The sequence below is a fragment of the Tenebrio molitor genome, chromosome 3 (genome assembly GCF_963966145.1).
Source record: "Tenebrio molitor chromosome 3, icTenMoli1.1, whole genome shotgun sequence".
In the NCBI taxonomy this organism is placed as follows: Eukaryota; Metazoa; Arthropoda; class Insecta; order Coleoptera; family Tenebrionidae; genus Tenebrio; species Tenebrio molitor.
The window spans coordinates 14,150,969-14,162,275 of record NC_091048.1 but is presented as its reverse complement, the minus strand read 5'-3'; the positions used below and the strand labels follow the sequence as shown (position 1 = coordinate 14,162,275).

General features: G+C 33.4%; 2 long non-coding RNA genes across 2 annotated transcripts; one reads left to right on the top strand and one right to left on the bottom strand.

Annotated features, from left to right (window-relative positions):
* On the bottom strand, positions 1 to 724 carry LOC138126297 (uncharacterized). The gene is made up of 3 exons (XR_011157734.1): positions 674 to 724; positions 503 to 616; positions 1 to 445 (listed from the first exon to the last, which is right to left on the bottom strand). It is a non-coding gene; the product is annotated as an uncharacterized lncRNA (long non-coding RNA).
* A 4,525-nt stretch (positions 725 to 5,249) lies between these two features.
* LOC138125361 (uncharacterized) lies at positions 5,250 to 6,459 on the top strand. The gene is made up of 3 exons (XR_011157423.1): positions 5,250 to 5,561; positions 5,619 to 5,732; positions 5,790 to 6,459. It is a non-coding gene; the product is annotated as an uncharacterized lncRNA (long non-coding RNA).
* Positions 6,460 to 11,307: the final 4,848 nt, after the last annotated feature.

Below are 11,307 nucleotides of genomic sequence, written 5' to 3'. Positions count from 1 at the left end.
TTATTTTTACTTAATACATACAGGAATTAAAATGGGTACAAAACAATTCTATACTTTTGGATTCAATCGTTAATTTCAAATAAAATAAAATAAAATAATCATCACCGCACTTTTCACCTAAAAATAATTACAGTGACATCGACAAAAGTTGACAATTCACATGAAAGCGGCAAAAATTTCATAACATGGACATGGCCTGCTTCGACTGCAATCATTTATAATAACCATGTATCTTGCAAGAGAAAAGGAAAATGCTTAATTTACACAGCATCAATTGTAGGAATTCTGTTTGCAGAGAAAAATGAGTGCACTGTTTTTCGAATGAGATATGTTTGATGTTCATCCAATTGAATCATACATTTCCTATCAGGTTTCTTCGGTGCCTGTAATTGCCCACACTTCTTTTCTTCCGCCAAGTATCGTTGAATGGTTCTAAATCCACAACCTTCAACACAAAGTAATTAATCTGTGATACAACAACAAAAAAATCAGAAAACAATACCAGTATAATCTGCAGTTTTTTCCATTTGAGCCGTCTTGGTTAACTCGGCAAAATCCTTGGAGATCCCACGAAATACTTTAACGATCATTTCTTTCTCGGCTTGTGAGAAATTTGCTATAAATATGCATTAATAAAAAACTGTTACTTGCTGTTAGCATAAATCCAACTTACGCCGTTTATTTGGTGATCGAAATTGAGACATCTTGTTGACCTATAAGAACTGTTTTTTTAATAAATAAATGGACACAACACAAAACAAACAAAAAACACACACAAAACACGAAAGGAAAATTAAGACACGATGAAACAAAAATGGCAGCTTGGACCTGATTGACAGTACAGAACACTGCAATATTGCACATTTCTCTAGTGTAAGTAGAAAAATAAAGTAGCCAATAGGAAAGTCGCATTTCGTTGCAGGATTTTCTAAATGCGCACGCACGCGCCTACCAGGAAAAAATAGACTATAATTTTGATTATTTCTTCCGAAAGTGTAATTTCTACGTAATTAGAAGTCATTGGCACCGTGTTTGATACAAGTCGCTTCATTTTGTCGGGATTGATAGCTGTTCCCCTAAAATGTTTAGCACAAACATCTGCTTTTGCTAATTCTCCAGTCTTCGATTTTTAAAATGTCTTTCCAAATTCGCTTCGTCTCCTCATTTGACGGAAACTTAAATACAGGTACGTAATTTGAAGAAGAAAGCCCATAATTTGGGTTGCAATCTGGTATGCAACACTTAAAAGGCATTTTTAATTCAGTTGTACCAGCACAAGAGCTTTGGGATTTATAGATTAATTTACTCAAACTTCCTACACAGAAATACAAATTGTAAATTTAGTGATTTAATCGTAAATAATTGAGAGCTGAAATGGTACTTGATTAGATTCTTTTATACAAATATGCCACTTGTACGAATAATTCTACAAATTTTGTAAATGAATAAATTTAGCTAAATACCGAGTGATCAAAAAGAAAACAAATCAAGAGTGCTACCTTATCTTTTGTTTTATCGAAAAGTTTTTCTTAAATTAACTCATGCGGATATGTATCCTTGCTATAATCCTTTTCAATGCAATTGGCATAAGAGTAGACCATGACCGTGTAAACACCGCTGTACTTTACACAAAAAATAACTAGATCTGTCAGATTTGTCACTACATGGTTAAGACAATTAATTATAATTAATATTAATCAATTTGGATCGCGATAACTATGAAATGTAAAAAGCATCTATAGAATTATTTACTTCTACTGCCCGTAGTTTTTATGTGTACTTCAAAGTAGCGCTATCTGTCACGGAACTCATTTAAACATAAACGAGGCGAATAAACCCAATTACCATTGTCACCACGATTTCCATTACTGTAGTATGATTTAATAATAAACATTTTATGTTCTCTTTGAAACATTTTGAATTATAACCTGCTACCCTGTATAGAGTTGTCCTTGTTATAGCTAACAATTTTTTTTTGAACGCTTTGTTGTCTAGTAACTAGCGGAATTACAGTATCAATTTAAAGAACCCAAATAAAAGAGGTGTGTGAAATTATCGTTGTAAAATCAGGTAAGCTCTCTAATTGTGATTCGTGAAATTGTGTATACAGGATGTTAGGTAAATGTCCTGCCAAACTTTAAAGAGAGCATTAGAATGCTGATCAGATTTTAAAAGTCCTGAGTCGTTTTTGGCTCAGTTGCATAGTTCATTTTAAATTTGTTGACAAAAAAAGTACACCAACTCGTTGAGAAGCACTGAAAATTGTATTACTGCAGTCACTACTACCGTAAAAATTTTAAGTAATATCCTTGGAAACGAAACTTTTTCTTAATTGTGATTCTCAAACGATGGGGTACCTTTCTTCTGCATCCCATTTTGAACGAAATTAGCATCCAAATAAAAAATGGTAGAGGAAAAATCTACCCAATTTAGCCTGATAATGAACTGTTTACATTTTGACAGATCATTTACCTAACTCCCTGTATATGTATAAAATAATCAAAGTAAGGTCTCATTGCGCCTGCCCCAATTTCGAATTGCGAAAGTGCTCATAGTTGTTCCTAGTAGTGGTGGTTTATGCTTGAAGCAATTATTCTTAAGATTGCTATAACTTCTTGATAAATTAGAAAATGTTTTCTGTCTGACGGTGAATTGAGCTGAAAAATTATAAACCAAAAGCATAGTGATTTGTGTGTGTTGTTTCCTTTTTGTAATTTCAGGATTCTCTAATTTTTGGACGTATGGTGAAAATAGGAATTTCTATTTTGCTCTGGTCCGTCGATAATAAAATGTAGTTTATGATTTTGAACACGGTCCACATGTCGATAGCGAGTTGTAAATCGTGGAGCAATGTGCCGTAAATCGTGATGGATTATCCCTATGTCAACGGCGGCTACCAACGCTCCAAAACATTGACATCAACACTAAACCAAATGTCCCGATGCTGCATCTAACGGGCTAGTTACGTGGACGTATATATCTATCAACAGATGGAAAATCAATAAACGAGTCCACCACAACCGTTTAATTAAAACATCCCGAGCTTTTATGTGCATTTTTATAATTCCTGAATGATGGAGTGTGTGTCCCTTGATCACTTCCAGCATGGGTTGGCGCATCTTTGTTTGGCCGTCGGCGAGGGTGGATTATAAAATAATAGATACAGAGGTGGCTTCTTCCACTGAAATGGAAAAAAAGTGTTCAAGGTGAAAACCTATAAACGAATGAGATCAGTCAATTGGCCACTAATGTCCCAAATAACCACTAAAGTAATATTTAGTGATGATAGTTGTGTAAGTAATAGACAGGGGGTGGCCTCCCCTTCATCCCTTGTGAATACTCCGAGTCATTTATAATAGACATGATGCACTCACTAAAAGAAAGATCACCAAAGGTCCGCGCGCCGGATTAATCTGTGCTTCTCTATTAAAAGCCTCAATAGGCACGCACCCTCTCTCGAATTAACTTTCCCTTATACACCGCCTTCACCCTCCATCAGACCAGAAAAGCACCTGCTGCACGATTTTTTACGACAACAAGAATGATATAATAATTTCAATGGGCGATCTCCTAGCGTTCTCTGGAGAGGATGGAAACATTTACCCCCTTCCTCACACCCCCGTTTTGGTTCTAGCAAAAGCTGTAAATTCACATACGTATAATGGGGTACACACATTTTTACTCTGAGCATATTAACGTCGGATCATCGTGATTCCGGATAAACCCTCCACGTCCTCCATCATAATAAAAACGGAAAATATGTGAGTGAAAGCACATATTTTTATTAATTTTTACTCCATTTTTAACGGTAATGGGACGGATAAATGCATTGCTCGAATGAATGGACGTAATAATATTTAGTCAAATGGGCCTTCTCACCAGGCCGGCGCTTGTTTCAATAACTCAACCATTCAACGCTTATTCTTGTTTATGACTACCTGTACGAAATATTTGGCGAGATTTAGTCCAGGTATGCTAATTCCTACCAGAGCAAATATTACGAGATTATTGTCTTAGGAAATTATTTGAAGGGTACCGAGAATACATACTTCGGGTCAGTACTATTCATTCACTCCTTTGTGAAAATGTTATAAAATTGACTGGTATAGTTTGTCCAGCGAGAGATTGGTTGACATAAAAATTATTCAATTCGAAGTACAAAAAGTAGTACCTAGCGCATGTAAAATTTGAAATATATCCTTCAAGCAGCAACATTTTTGCCCTGAAATTATGCTCTAATTAATGTATTCTAGTGCATTTTGTAGTGTTGGGATACAAGTCTATAATTTAAAAGCTCCCAACCTCTCGCTGGACGAAGTATACTCGTATAAGTTTTGGAAAAAAATCTGCAAAGTTCAAATAAAGAGCGATCAAATTAATTTGTAATCGAGTTATCCATGAATCCGAAATCGTATGTCGTTACTTGAACTCCACGCTCCAATAAATACAGCTTGAAACACAGGTTAGATCTCGACATACCTATCAATTCAAATCCATGGATAACTTGATTACAAATTAATTCGATCGCTCGATATAAAAAACGCCAGTTTTAATATCTCGTGAGCAACAATTATTACAATTTTAGTTCGCAATAACAAATTTTACTTGAAATTGGCAAAATTGTGAATTGTCCCAATCTCGGTTTGTTTTATTGTCTTATTGACAGCTGACATAAATTTCAAATTTAAACGTCTTGTTTTTGTAATCTTTTCTTGATAATTGCAGTCATTTGGAGCAGCACCTTTAAATTAAATGCATTTTCCTCGCTGTAACTTGTTTGTTTTTCGCATCACACATAACCTAATCTTCGGCGATCTATCAAAATCACGTCACTTCCGGTTATGTGACAAATTTACCCAACAGGGAGACAAAAAAGTCACCATAGTTTTATTGTCAACTCAAACAGTAATAATTTTTGCTCACGTGGTACATATCGTACAATACCTAATCAAAACATGTAAAAACTGTGTGAATGTTACTGCCTCTGACTGCTGACAAAGATCAAAGCTGAGTTCTGCCAACACCAAGCAAAAAGTATTTGCAGGTAACTTTGCTAACCTTACTTTTTACCTAGTGGACGAATAGTAATGAATTCGACTTTGTTGACAGTTGATTTTTAGTGAGTAAATAACGGACAGACTTCATTTGAATCTGTATGACTCTTTATATCTGGTGAGCATGAGAAGTAAGTAGAAAGTAAGTTATCGCTCGGAAAATTGATAGTGTCAGTCTTTTGGCATAGGACTATAGTCTATTTTTTCCTGGTAGGCGCGTGCGTGCGCATTTAGAAAATCCAGCAATGAAATGCGACTTTCCTATTGGCTACTTTATTTTTCTACTTACACTAGAGAAATGTGCAATATTGCAGTGTTCTGTACTGTCAATCAGGTCCAAGCTGCCATTTTTGTTTCATCGTGTCTTAATTTTCCTTTCGTGTTTTGTGTGTGTTTTTTGTTTGTTTTGTGTTGTGTCCATTTATTTATTAAAAAAACAGTTCTTATAGGTTAAGAAGTTCTTATATGTCAACAAGATGTCTCAATTTCGATCACCAAATAAACGGCGTAAGTTGGATTTATGCTAACAGCAAGTAACAGTTTTTTATTAATGCATATTTATAGCAAATTTCTCACAAGCCGAGAAAGAAATGATCGTTAAAGTATTTCGTGGGATCTCCAAGGATTTTGCCGAGTTAACCAAGACGGCTCAAATGGAAAAAACTGCAGATTATAATGGTATTGTTTTCTGATTTTTTTGTTGTTGTATCACAGATTAATTACTTTGTGTTGAAGGTTGTGGATTTAGAACCATTCAACGATACTTGGCGGAAGAAAAGAAGTGTGGGCAATTACAGGCACCGAAGAAACCTGATAGGAAATGTATGATTCAATTGGATGAACATCAAACATATCTCATTCGAAAAACAGTGCACTCATTTTTCTCTGCAAACAGAATTTCTATAATTGATGCTGTGTAAATTAAGCATTTTCCTTTTCTCTTGCAAGATACATGGTTATTATAAATGATTGTAGTCGAAGCAGGCCATGTCCATGTTATGAAATTTTTGCCGCTTTCATGTGAACTGTCAACTTTTGTCGATGTCACTGTAATTATTTTTAGGTGAAAAGTGCGGTGATGATTATTTTATTTTATTTTATTTGAAATTAACGATTGAATCCAAAAGTATAGAGTTGTTTTGTACCCAATTTAATTCCTGTATGTATTAAGTAAAAATAAAAAATGTTGTACATTTAATATTTGTTATCAATTTTTCCACGAGTTTATTCATAAACTTTTTTGTTTACATTTTACAAATTATACAAAAATTAAATCATGAACATGAGTTTTAATGTGCAACCACAAATACTGATCCCCCTAGATAATACGCAACCAAAAATACTAACAATTCCTGCATCCTGCTAAAAATCTTAGCTATGTGATTCTACCTTTCGGAGATGCGCACGCACGCGCCTACCAGGAAAAAATAGACTTTAAAGGTATATTTTTAACAGTTTTGGATAAGGTAAAACGATAAATGGAGAATATTATATAGCACTTTTAGACTTATTAAAAACATTGATTGCCAAAAAAAAAAATCACTTTTAACCAAGAAAGTAACGTGCGTTCATTTAAATTTATCCTTAAAGTTGGCGTTGGAGAGTCAATTGAGAACGCACGACTCGTATAAAAGCCTAAGATTTAAACAGCTAATCCGTTATCCGTATAGTGCGTTCACAATCTAGTCTTCAACGCCAACTTTGAGAAAAAGTTTAAAAGAACGCACGATATAATATGTTTGAATCATCATAATGGACCAGGTCACTCAGTTGCTGTTGGTTCAGCTTCCTTATTTTCCAGATTTGGCACCATCAGACTTCCATTTCTATACAAAATTCAAATTATTTCTTAGTAGTACAGTCGATTGCAAAAAAAAATCGAGTACATCAAATTTTCTATAGTTTAATTCATTCTTCTTGTTGTCAATTTGGATGTTACCGAGACAAGCAAAATGTCAAAACTTTTCATTCCTTACGACATGCATAATGACATTCCTTGTGTCAAACATAACCTGTTTGAAAAAGCGTGCTATCAAAAGTCAGAACATGTGTTCAAAGTAGGAAAATTCAGTGCTCTTGATTTACTTGATGTACAGTCGATGGACAAATAAAACTGGGACAAAAATGACAATCACATACAGTCGCGGCCAAAATAAAGTAGGACAATGTTTTTTCGCTAATGTAAATTTGCTTTCTATGGTTACTATGAAAATATTTATTTATTTATTATAGTAACCCCGGTTTACTCAACTCAATTTTGGCTAAATTTCTTAATAAGACTTGTCCTACTTTATTTTGGCCGCCACTGTAAGTCAAAATTTACAAATTTGCATGGTTAAATTACGGCTTTATCACAAATAGGTTAACTTTGGTATGACATATTATAACGGGTGTTTTTTTAAATTTGACGACCGTCGATTGTGAACGCACTATACAGGTTACGGATCACGGATCAGCTGTTTAAATCTTACGCTTTACACTAGTGGTGCGATCTCAATCGACTCTCCAACGCCTACTTCGACGCCAAATTTAAAAAAACACCCTTTATAGACACTGACAAATACCGGGTGTAGAATTGGTTTACGAGACATATTGGGTGATTCAAAATGATTGTGGCCAAGTATGGCAACTGTGTGGGTAGGGTAGAATTGATATTTCTTTGACAGTTCATAGTCGCGCAATTTTGAAAACTGTCAAATCAATGTGTAATGATGTCAAAAAAATCAAATGCACGCTTATGAAATGTCATACAAATGACAACTGTACCTCATCCACACAGTTGCCACATAAATTTTCGTACATAGTTGCCATACTTGGCCACAATCATTTTGAATCACCCAATAGGATTTTACTCGTACATGTAAAAATAAAGAGTTTCAATTATTGGCTCCCCTAATAATTTTATGCCAAAATAGTTAAAATGAAAGTTAGAGAGAATTCAAAATACTGCCTAATTCCACTCTTTGTTTTTTTCTAACATCTTGTGGTACTGAAAGAAAAGCAAGAGAGGAGTTAACACAAAAATACTAAAAAGTAGCACTAGCCATGAAATTTGACTTTTAAAATACTATGTATTTGTCGGATGGTTTCTCTATTATTTAATTGTCTTTTAATTTGCCCTTCAAATGAAATCGTACAGGAGTACAGGATGAATGAAAAGGTATCTTCTATGCTCAAACTTCTCTACAATTCTTCCAATTGTTTCTGTGGCAGGAATTGATCGCTCTGGGAAACCTGAAGCAAATGTTGCTTGGAAGTTGCTTAAAAAAGATCCTCCATAATAACATTTAAAGAAATAAGTACAATTTCATGCTTAGTAGTACTTTTTACTGTTTTGTGTCAACTTTTTTCTTGCCTTTCTTTCAGTACCACAAGATGTTAGAAAAAAAGTAAGACTGAAATTAGACAGCAATTTTAATTCTCTCCAACTTTCATTTTAACTATTATGAGGGGAGCCAATAATTGAAACTCTTTATTTTTACATGTAAAATCCTATGTCTCGTAAACCAATTCTACACCCGGTATATTGACAATTCAATGGTCTGATTTACATAGATTAAATTTTAAGTGTCCCAGTTTTATTTGTCCATCGACCGTACCTACTCGATTTTTTTGCGACCAACTGTACCTACAACATTCAGTTCGTATGATCAACAAATAAAATACTGGTCTGTTTATGTCGACTTATTGTCAATGGAAATTGTTTGAGAGATAAACGTTTATCTGGTCTCATGAATATTTTAGCCTCGTTCTTCAATTAACCTAATGTATAAATATGTTAAGTGTTTAAATAAAAAAAATAAAAATAAGTTGACTGGAATGCTTCTAAATAAATCAGTTTTAATGACCTGATGACTTCTATGTTTTTTTAAAACGTAAATGCAATTTTATTTAATTTATTTGAAATGTTTGCAAAATGCAAGCTTAGAAAAAAGTATTCTTTAGCTGTAAACGGTTTAGATTGGTTCTAAGAAGACGTACCCAATTTCCTCTGATAAAAAGGCGACAAATTGAGTTTCGGGTAATCTTGGAATTGTAAAAGCGCGCCATTTTGAAAATGGATCGTCAACAATGGTAAGTCGATCGAAGTTTGATTGCAAAAGTGGCGACGAATATTCGATTAAAGGAAGTGAATCGGAGGCGATGAAAGACGACCGATTTGAAAGCATTTTCATCAAATATGTTTGATCTCCGTTTGAATGGAAAACGTGAGAAAGAAATACAAAAAAGACCTCGAACATTCTTTGAATTATTCAATTAAGGGTCAATTATTAAAATCCACAGAAATTGAAACAATTCCAATTTTAGTATCCTTATTTTCTAACCAGGTGGCATGTTAGAAAGTCGAAAGAGATAATTAAATCATTTGGCTATTGTGCTAGAGAGAGATACTGCCATGACTAATGCAGCCCTCTCTAACCATTTCCGACCACCAAACGCAAGCACGTGGCCACATTTAACACTCATTTATAAATTATCTGATGCCGTCACTCTATCACGACAATCTACAAGCCAACATTTTATTATCGTCTAGTCTCGCCTTTAACTAACCAGGTGAAAAATTTTTCTTAATTGATTCTTTTTAGAAAAATTAATTAAATTTGTGCGTGTGTGTGGTTTAATATTTTTAGCTAATGAAACCAATGAAACGTATTTTATATCATGCAAAATTAAATAACAAAAGCAAGCCGCTCGTATTTGTATTACATTTTATTTAAAATTCTATTCTATCCTTTTCATTATTAATTATATAATGGAAACCTTTTAACCAATTTAATTTTATTAATTAAAATTCGATTGATACTTTATATTACCGTCCGTTTGTGTATTAAAAATTATTTAAATGAAATTCAAACTTTTGAATTCAATTTTTATTGGGCTGTGGTTTAACAGCCTTTGGCTAAATATTGAATATGTGCCCTTTACCATACCAATAACAGGGATGAATGTACACTTTTAAATAAATTATGTAATGAGTTGATTTTTTTGAAATAATCACGTTTGAATTATAAGATCAGTGGGTACCTAGATACTATTGTTAATCAAGTAAGAAACAATTGATTTCTTAAGTAACTATTCCAAAAATTTTGGAATAAATGCGGTGCACAAAATACATAGTTCTAAAATTCTGTCAGCATCTAGTAAAAATTAAATTAAAATAATAGTATAGGAAATATAGTATAGTATAGTAGTATAGAAACATTTCTTACTTAATCGATTTCTCCTAATATCATTTTATTTACATTAATACAATTTTAACAATTTCATATTTTTGTAGTTTTTATATTATATTATTAATAACTAACTATACAAAAGAAATCACTATCAAGTAACGAGTTTAGCAACGTTTTATGCAGATTTGTGGGATAGAGGATAAAACGTAGTTTCGTTTGATTTTTTGACCAGGAGTAACTAAGTTGTAGGTACATAATAAATTTTGGGATAAAAATAAATAACAGAAAAAATTAACAAATGCAGTTTCTAAGTTCTGTATCCTGCATCTTTCGTACTGTAATCACTTACCTCAGAGAGGGAGGGTGTTGTCAATGAATCCCCGTGCTTAAGGTCGATTTTACCGAAATGAGAGTCCAGATTAAATGTGTCAAAGAAGGTTTAATTTTCAGGGAAATTTTAGCGGATTTTTTACTGTAGGGTTTCATACTTTGTGTGTGCTCAGATTAGTGCACGAGGCAGATTCTACTCTGAAATGGGTTTTGTTAAGGATATCTCTGATGTCTCTTCATGATTTTGTTCTCGCCTAAATGACTGTGAATCTGAGAGCTGCGGAATTATGATTAAAATTTTGCCATACATGCAATGAAATCGCTGTCCTTCCTTTTCGCCCCCGACAACGAAAACTATAAAATGTTAAAGTTAAATGGGTGGGGGAGGGGAAAATTTGTAGCGTCGATAATCTTTCCCCTTTGCCAAAAAAGGAGCATAAAATGATAGCGAGTTTTAATTACGGCCATTAAAATTGTAATTAATATCGTCCATATGTGAAATTAAATATCTGTGAAAACAACAACAAGCCGAATGAAATTAATGGAAATTTCTATTTTAATGTAATTGGTTTAGAGCTTTATAACATTTGATTAGGTTTGTTAATGTTAACATTAATTTTAATTAACAGAAATCACGTGTCAAATACTTTATTATGGAAGCGGATGGATGAATTGCATTCGTCCTAATTTACTTTGGACTAATTTGATTTTAAATAAGTTCGTATGTAATTTATAACGTTGTAAATGTT